Consider the following 8,339-nt stretch of genomic DNA (forward strand, 5'->3'; position numbering starts at 1 on the left):
ATAAATATGAACTTTGCCCACAATCAGATAAGACAATAGGAGTATGAAGAAGGTTATTCCCAAGAATTTTTTTAGGAACATTAATAGAGAGTTTAGATAGAAATTCAGGATAATCAATTGAACCAGAAGCTATTTTTAATAGATAAATTATATAAGCTATTATTAATATTTAACTTTGTGGTCAAACATTTTTATAAATGGGTTTTGAATGTTGGTTTGCATGTTGGTTTCATTGGTGTTCTGACGAAGAGACGGGTACGTCTCGAAACCGGTAGACATAGAAAAGTCGGTAAGTGGTTATATACAAATATTTTTTAACATTTAGTAAAATGTTTGACCACAACATATTAATAAATGTTATTGAATATTTGTTTATAACCACTTACTGACTTTTCTATGTCTACCGGTTTCGAGATGCACCGATCTCTTTGTCAGGACACCAATTAAACCAACATGCAAACCCACCATACACCTTCACCATAGTTGTTGCAAAAATTTTTTGGTGATGTTATCTCAAACTTTTTGCAAACTGGATCTGCCCCCCTCTTAATTCAAGGTTCCAAATAATCTTGATATATGCTAGAATCGATAAAATCCGAGTAAGAAATATTACGAGTATATACAAAAAATATCCCACAAAGTCACTTTCCGCGGCTAATTAGTTAAGATTTTATCGGTAATTTAAACCAAAAACGTTGGCAATCGAAGACGAAAATGAGTGTACAATAACAAAAATTAAAAAGGCTCTTGGTGTGGACAAAATCTCCATAGAGATCATTAAAACAATGGGAGACTATAGTGTCCATATGTTTTACACAAAACTTAACCACATCTAGAAGACAGGAAAGTGGCCAAAGGATTGTTGTTATTCTATTTTTATACCACTACATGAAAAAGGCTCCACAAAGAATTGTAACACATATTACTTATGGAAGCAAAATAATGATTCATGTTTTAAACGAACGATTGAAAGCATTTCTGTCAAAACAGATAGCTGAAGAGCAAACAGGATTTGTTGGAGGAAAAGATTCTCAAGAAGAAATCCTTATATTAAGACATGTTATCGAAAAAGCGAGATAATTCAACTCACCGTTATACGTTATAAGGTAGACTCCAAGAAAGCTTTTGACTCGGCAAAATGGGATTTTTTTTTGACCATTTTAGAAAAAATGGGAGTTTTTCATTTTGTTTTCTTACTAAGAAGTCTTTATGAAGGTAACTCTGCTACGGTGAGAATGGATAGCGCTGACTCGGATGTATTTACAACTCGTGCTGGAGTTCGTCAGGGGTATATCTTGTCACCCTTACTTTTTTAGATTTATACATAATATATCATGAGAATAGTATTGAAGAATTGCGACAAAGGCATCTCTACTATCGAATTTGAGATTTGCTGATGACATTTCTCTCCTTGCCAATAATAAAGATGATATTAGCAAACTCTCTCTTTGCTCGAAAATACTAACAATAATTTAAGCCTTGAAATCAACAAGAAATATACCAAAATGATAATAATTAACAAGAGAAATAAGAATAGACCGGAAATGACTCAAATCAGAAATGGCAAGGTTATAAATGCATTTGTATATTTCTCTAGGCTCAATGATAGTAAACACTGTAGAGTGCATTGTTGAAATCAAGAGACAAAATGCCATGGCTCCCTCTGCAATGGAGAAATCGAAAAAAAAATTGCAACAACGTAGTATCACCAAGTCTGCCAAAATAAAAATGGTCAACACCCTAGAACGAAGAAAGATAGACGCTTTTGAAATGTGATGCTGGCGTAGAATGCTGCGGATACCATGGGCAGCCCATAGGACTAATGTCTCTATAACCCGAGAGCTGGATATTGAACAGCGTCTTTCTTTCCACTGTATAAATCCGTGTTCTCGGGTACTTCGGCCACGTTACGAAACAAAGAGACAATATGGAAAGATCAGTGGTACAACGACGAGTAGAGGGAACTTGATATCGCGGAAGAAGTCCTACCAGATGGACAGACTTGGTAACAGAAGCGACTGGCGTCCCTCTTCTGGATGCCTCCAGAAGCTCTAAAGATAGAAGCAGATGGAAGCGGATCGTAACGACGCGCTTCCTTCCTGCCAATGTGACCACGACTGATCTGCTTCGCTTGCTCTTGCAAATGACTAAAAAGAAGTGAAGATTTACCTATATTAAATTAATCGTTCTTAAAAATAAATATCTTTTTATCTACAAAATAAGAGTAAAAGTAAAAAAAGAACTCGAATCTGATTATTTAAAAAAATAGATATTACATCAAAACATATTTCATACATTAATTTACACAGGACAGAATTCTTTTATATTTCATTAATATAAATTTTCTTGATTGAGCCAATTCCTCAATTTACTGTTGGTGCACCTAATATTAAATCTAAGGTCGGTAAATTAAAAATATAAAGTCGAATATAATGTAAAGTTTCTTTATTATAAATTTTAGGGATCACTATTTTATTTTATTAAAAAAGAGGTACTTTGTGTGTTTTACATATTAGTTGCAAATGCAATCATATACATACATACATGCAACTAGAATTATGAGTAATACATGGCATTAAAAGCATATTAATACTAAACATTTATTTACAAATAACGAAGTCCAAAAAAGATAAACAATTTAAAAATTATAATACCTGTTATAAAAACATTGATAAAACACTATGCTGCATTATAAGAAAATCGAGTGTTATGAAAATGAGGTTGATGCTTTAAGAAAATATTGCGATAGGGAAATGTCACAAACTACTAATTCCAATAAAAATGTGTGAAAATGATTTTGAAAAAGTAATTGTTTTTTCAAAATCAATATGGATATTGTGGAGAAATGTTATAATACATAACTTTTTAAATCAAATTGATAAAAACAATGTCTCGACCAAAACGCGACATGTTTGGCCCTGACAACTGTGACTTTGAGATTCGTACGATGTTCTATTTAAATTTAAACGTTCACAAACAAAGTTCAAAATTAAACCGAATCGTTACGTATTATGGGCGTGGCTAATACAGAATGCCGTTTTTACGGTACGTAAAACGTATTTCATAATATTAATAGAAATTAATATTAATATATTTTAAATGGCTTAGGTGATAGAAAGTGCCCACTTCAAAGCGATTATAAACTCCAATTAATCCCAATTCAAGCAAAAAAGCTCGCTTAAATATGATTTTTATATATCACTTTTAACCATTGCCAAAACAATATGCTTGACGATCGTCTTCATTTATCTACTGAGATAGTACTGAGCGATTACAAGACCGACTCTCGATACGTTCTCTGAGAAAGACAGTAAAACAGATGGAAAAAATTTAATAACTAAATTATTTATTTACAGTGGTAACTTTTTTACGCCTATATACTCTTTTATTTAAATAAGACAGAGCCTAGCGACAATATTTTCACATTTAGGCGTTCGTTTTATTAAACTGACAGTTATGTCGGAATTTAATTCGACGTCAAAATGTACTTATTTCTCTCTCATATTTATAATAGGCTTTTAAAAAAAAGTGCCAACCTCAAAACGATTAAAATTTTTAATAAATAGTAATTAAAGGAAAAATTGCTCGGTTGCTTAATGCGTAGATAAACGTATCGAGGGGTCCTAGACCCATCGGTATAAACCGATGTACTTACATCATAATTAGGTATCGGTGGTATATCTTTGTAGTCGGTCGGGATAGTTTTATCTATAACTATGACGTCATACTGAAGCTATGTCATTTTAGAGCGTAGATATGTGTACCGTGACGTACCTTCATTGTTTCATATCGATGTACTTACCCAAAAATTAAAGGTAGGGGGTCGGTCGATAGTATATATTTGGGGAATTAATATTCCACTATACCGTCAAGGTGAAGGTATGACGTCTTTATTTTCTCATCATAATCGAGGCCCTGGACTGGCTCCTCAAGCGTAAGATTTATCATTTTACTTTCGTGTGTCAAAAATAATCTAGATAAGCTACGGTCGGTGTATCGTTGCATGCCCTATGCACTACTGGGTGCGGAAAAGGAATGATGTTGATGACAGAAAATATATCAAAATGGTTAAAAGTTAATAAATTAAAATGAAATAACCCCAATACATAATATATAATTTTAGACTCTCTTAAATTAACTAAATTGCAAGAACGAAGAACATCGACCGATCTTATGACTTTATATAAAATAATAAAACCAATGTTTGATACCCCTGATCTACTGAAATTGATTTCATTCTATGTACCACCTAGATTAAGCAGAACATCTACAATATTTTATTGTCAAAATTCTCGAACGGTAGCTCAATATAACTCACCTATTGTTAGATTACAGAATACCGGGAATGAATATGCATCACATTTTGATATATTTAGTTTATCTCTGCCTAACTTAAAAAATAAAGTGACCAACATATTTTTATCAAAAAGAGCAAATCATCTTCAGAAGATTGGGTTGGAATAGTTATAATTTGATTGATTAATGTATTTTGTTATTGTATAATTTCTTTAAAATATGTATGTATTTTAAGTAATTAATAATGTGTACAGTACGAGTATATTAATATTTCACACTCGATTTTTTTTTTTAATATTTTTATTTCTAAGCACTCTTTATACCACATATATGTAAATGGCAGAAATGCCGTATATAAATAAATAAATAAATATGAATATTGGGAGAAAAAATATACCCCAGGGATACAATATTAATATTGATAATTTAAATGTGAATTATGTGGATGAAATAAAGTATCTCGAAGTTTATTTAGATAGATATTTGAATTTAAGAAACTTCTCGAAGTTTATTTAGATAGATATTTGAATTTAAGAAACACATTCACAAAATGTAATAAAAAAAAATCATAAATATTTGCGAAATTCAATGGGAAGATTAAGAAATATAATAGATATAAAGAGTAGTGTTCCTATACATAAAACAATCGTATGTCCAAATATAAATTACTGTTCTTCTATGCTTTTTTATGTAATGAAAGAGAAATTAAAAATGTACAAATTCTTCAAAATAAGGCTATTAGGATTATACTCAATAGCAATATCTATTCTAATGTAGAAATAATGCACAAAGAAACTAGCTTGCACACAGTAAAGCAGCAAATTAAATATAATGTAGCAACTTTTATTCATAAAATAATTAAGAGGATTAACAATGCCATACATATAAAACAAGAGATAAAAAAAAATACCAATGAGGAGAAAAACAGAATCTCAAAACTCATTGTACAAAGGATTGAAGCTGTACAGTGAGTTACCTGAAGAAATAAAGGCGACAGAAAAGATTGAAATATTTTTAAGTAATTTTAAAAAAATATGTTAGTGAGAAATTTTGATAAAAAATTGTAATGTTATTAAAAGATTATATTAGTTCTTAAAATGGTTTGAACTAACTTAATAAAGCATAAATAAATTAACAATAATAATAATAACATGGGATTATGTTCGTAAAAATTTGATTTATGTGTCAATTATGAAGATTTTTACAAATGTCTTTGATTGAATAGGAAGGTGCGTCATTTCATGATAAAATCTGCCCTAAACGTGAAGCATTATTACAAGTGTTGATCCGATGAAAAATATGCACTTTGAATTATCATCGAATGTCATCGAGACGAGCACTTGAAATTTACAAAATTATTTACAATAATTAGATACTCTTATTACATATAATAGTATCTATTGTTAATTTTGGTAAATATTAGTGTTCAACCACTTATCGACTTTTTGTGTCTACCGATTTCGAAACGTGCCCGTATCTTCGTCAGGACACTCACAACACCAACATGCAAATACTAAAATACACTTTCATCTTTACCATCACCGTAGTATACATATTATTTACGAAAAAACACATAAATAACATGCAGAGTTAAAAAGGGGATGCAAACACCACTAAATTAGGCTTAAAATATTTAGCTATATGTTACAGAATTTGTAAGGGTGGGCGTTAAGAACCTATAGTTGTTGAATAAAAATCATCATCATCATTCCATATCCGCTCCCTAGTTAAAGCATATGATGTCCACGAAGATCTTCCAGGCATCTCTGTCGGCTGCCAGCTTCTGTGCATCGTCCCAAGTCAGGTTCGCGTCCCGTATTTCTAACATGAACTGCCGACGAACAGTCAACGATGAAAGCACCCACCCAAACATTTCAACCAAACTTTTTGTTTACCTGATAAACTCATGAAACTTGTGATTCTTAATAATTTGTATAAAGATGCTTGACTTTTTTGTTTACGAAATATTTTTGTAACAAAAATAACCTGACTGCTTATTTTATGTAATGAATTGGTTTGATTTTTTTTGTTGATAGATAATTTATATAGGAAGCGTTATTTTTGTGAAAATTACCTTAAGGGCACTGTACCATAAATCAATATCCGAATACTTCTTGCAGCTAGAGAGCGTATGGATGGTAAGAAATCTAGCCGTCATTTTTTTTAAATTAGTAATTTATTTATTTATTTATATATACGCCGAATGGGTATTTTTATTCATATAAGGACATATTTATTCATAGAAAATTATTATAAAGGAAAGTACAAAGACACAATGGTATATAGTAGAATCGGTAGGAGTTGAAGCGGGAAAAAGGTGTTTATAATTAATTTTGATTCAGTGATCGTTTGAAAGAGGACAACTTGTTATCAAAGAAATCAAGACTGATATGTTTTTTGGCAGACCTAAAAATTCTGGGCACAGGGGAATGAAAACCATAGTTTGTTCTATGGTTATCGGTATGAAAGAGTAAGTTTTGTCTGGGGTTTCTAGTTAGGATATATAATTGTATCGAGCTCAGTAGATCAGGCGTATCAAAGAGTGAGTTGAGAGTTTTAAATGGGATTAAAAGGTTTGATATATTTCGACGGTCTTGAAGAGAAGATATATTTAAGTTAGTTTCTAACTCATCATACGTATATTGGTCTCTGGATAAGCCCAACTTCCAGCCTATCTTTCTCAAAAACCGATGTTGAACTGATTCAATATTCTTGATGCGAACATTATAATATGGAGACCAGATAACAGAGGAATACTCTAGGTGCGGGCGAACTAAGGAACAGAAGAGAGTTTTAAGGGTGTTGATATTTTTGAAGTCAGCTGTGCTTCTGTTAATAAATCCAAGGAGTTTTAAGGATTTATTGATACTCGTAACATGTTACATGTAAATTGTAAAAGAAAGTTCAGTGTCAAGTATAATACCTAAATCTCGTATACTAGACACAGATGATAATATTTCATCGTTCAGTGAGCAGTCGTATATGATTGGATTTTCCAGACAAATAAATCTTATAACATTGCACTTTTTTAAGTTGAGATGTAGATTATTGGATGAGCACCAGGTGCTAAAAGATAAAAAATCAGATTGTAATAGTGAACAATCTGTTTATCTTAATAATTAACATAATATATAATCTTAGTAATATAATTAATATAATAAATAAAGTGCACACATACATACACATTTTGTTTTAATTTAACGATGCAGTTTAGTATTTGAATGATATAAAAATAAATAAAAAAAAACCATTTTTAAAAATAGGAATTAGATTATAACAAGTCTCGCAGCTACTAAGCGCATGTATGCTTAACTACGAAATATAAATATACGTGGGATCAGAGGGAGAGGGAAGGAGAGGAGTAAAGAGTTATTTATTTTTATATTAAGTTTTTAGTGCTATTCACCCTTCTTCTTCATTTCATAATGTATGCATTTTTTTAAAAATCAGTTCCATATTTCATTTACTGTTTTCCCCTTTCCTTAAGCATCTATAATAATATAAATGTGAAATCTGTAATCGGTCTTTTTTAAAATTGTTTGCGTGTATTTTGTGAAAAATTGTATGATTTTAATAATAATATAAAAACAAACAAGCATGTTCTCGGTCCCCGCCAGCACGGGGTCCAGTGCAAACGTGCTCAGTGATTAGTCTCTCGCTGGTTTCCGGCAGAGTACTCGTGTAACTCTCTCCCCCCTCACCGTCGAGTCCCACCCCCGCCAATACGGACGACATTAATTTCGAACATCCATAAATAGTTAAGTCTGGGAGACATTACGTCCCGAAGAGAAATGGTGGCGGAATGATAAAAACTAAGATGGTTTCTCCCGTATCTTGATCAAATATTTAAATTTTCCTTTGAATTTTCACGGGCGAGGGTTTTTATCGCTTCCAATTCGGATCATCGAATTTCGAGAAAAATAGTTTCTTCAAAATTTCATCCTCCGTCGATGTAATAACTAGACCTTTGGTTTCGTTATTCGAGATATTTTTTTACTTTAGTTTACGAAATTCACAATCCGATACTCGAGTTCTTGTATATT

The sequence above is a fragment of the Micrasema longulum genome, unplaced genomic scaffold (genome assembly GCF_059751315.1).
Source record: "Micrasema longulum isolate JH-2025_06_02 unplaced genomic scaffold, ASM5975131v1 h1tg001143l, whole genome shotgun sequence".
NCBI lineage: Eukaryota > Metazoa > Arthropoda > Insecta > Trichoptera > Brachycentridae > Micrasema > Micrasema longulum.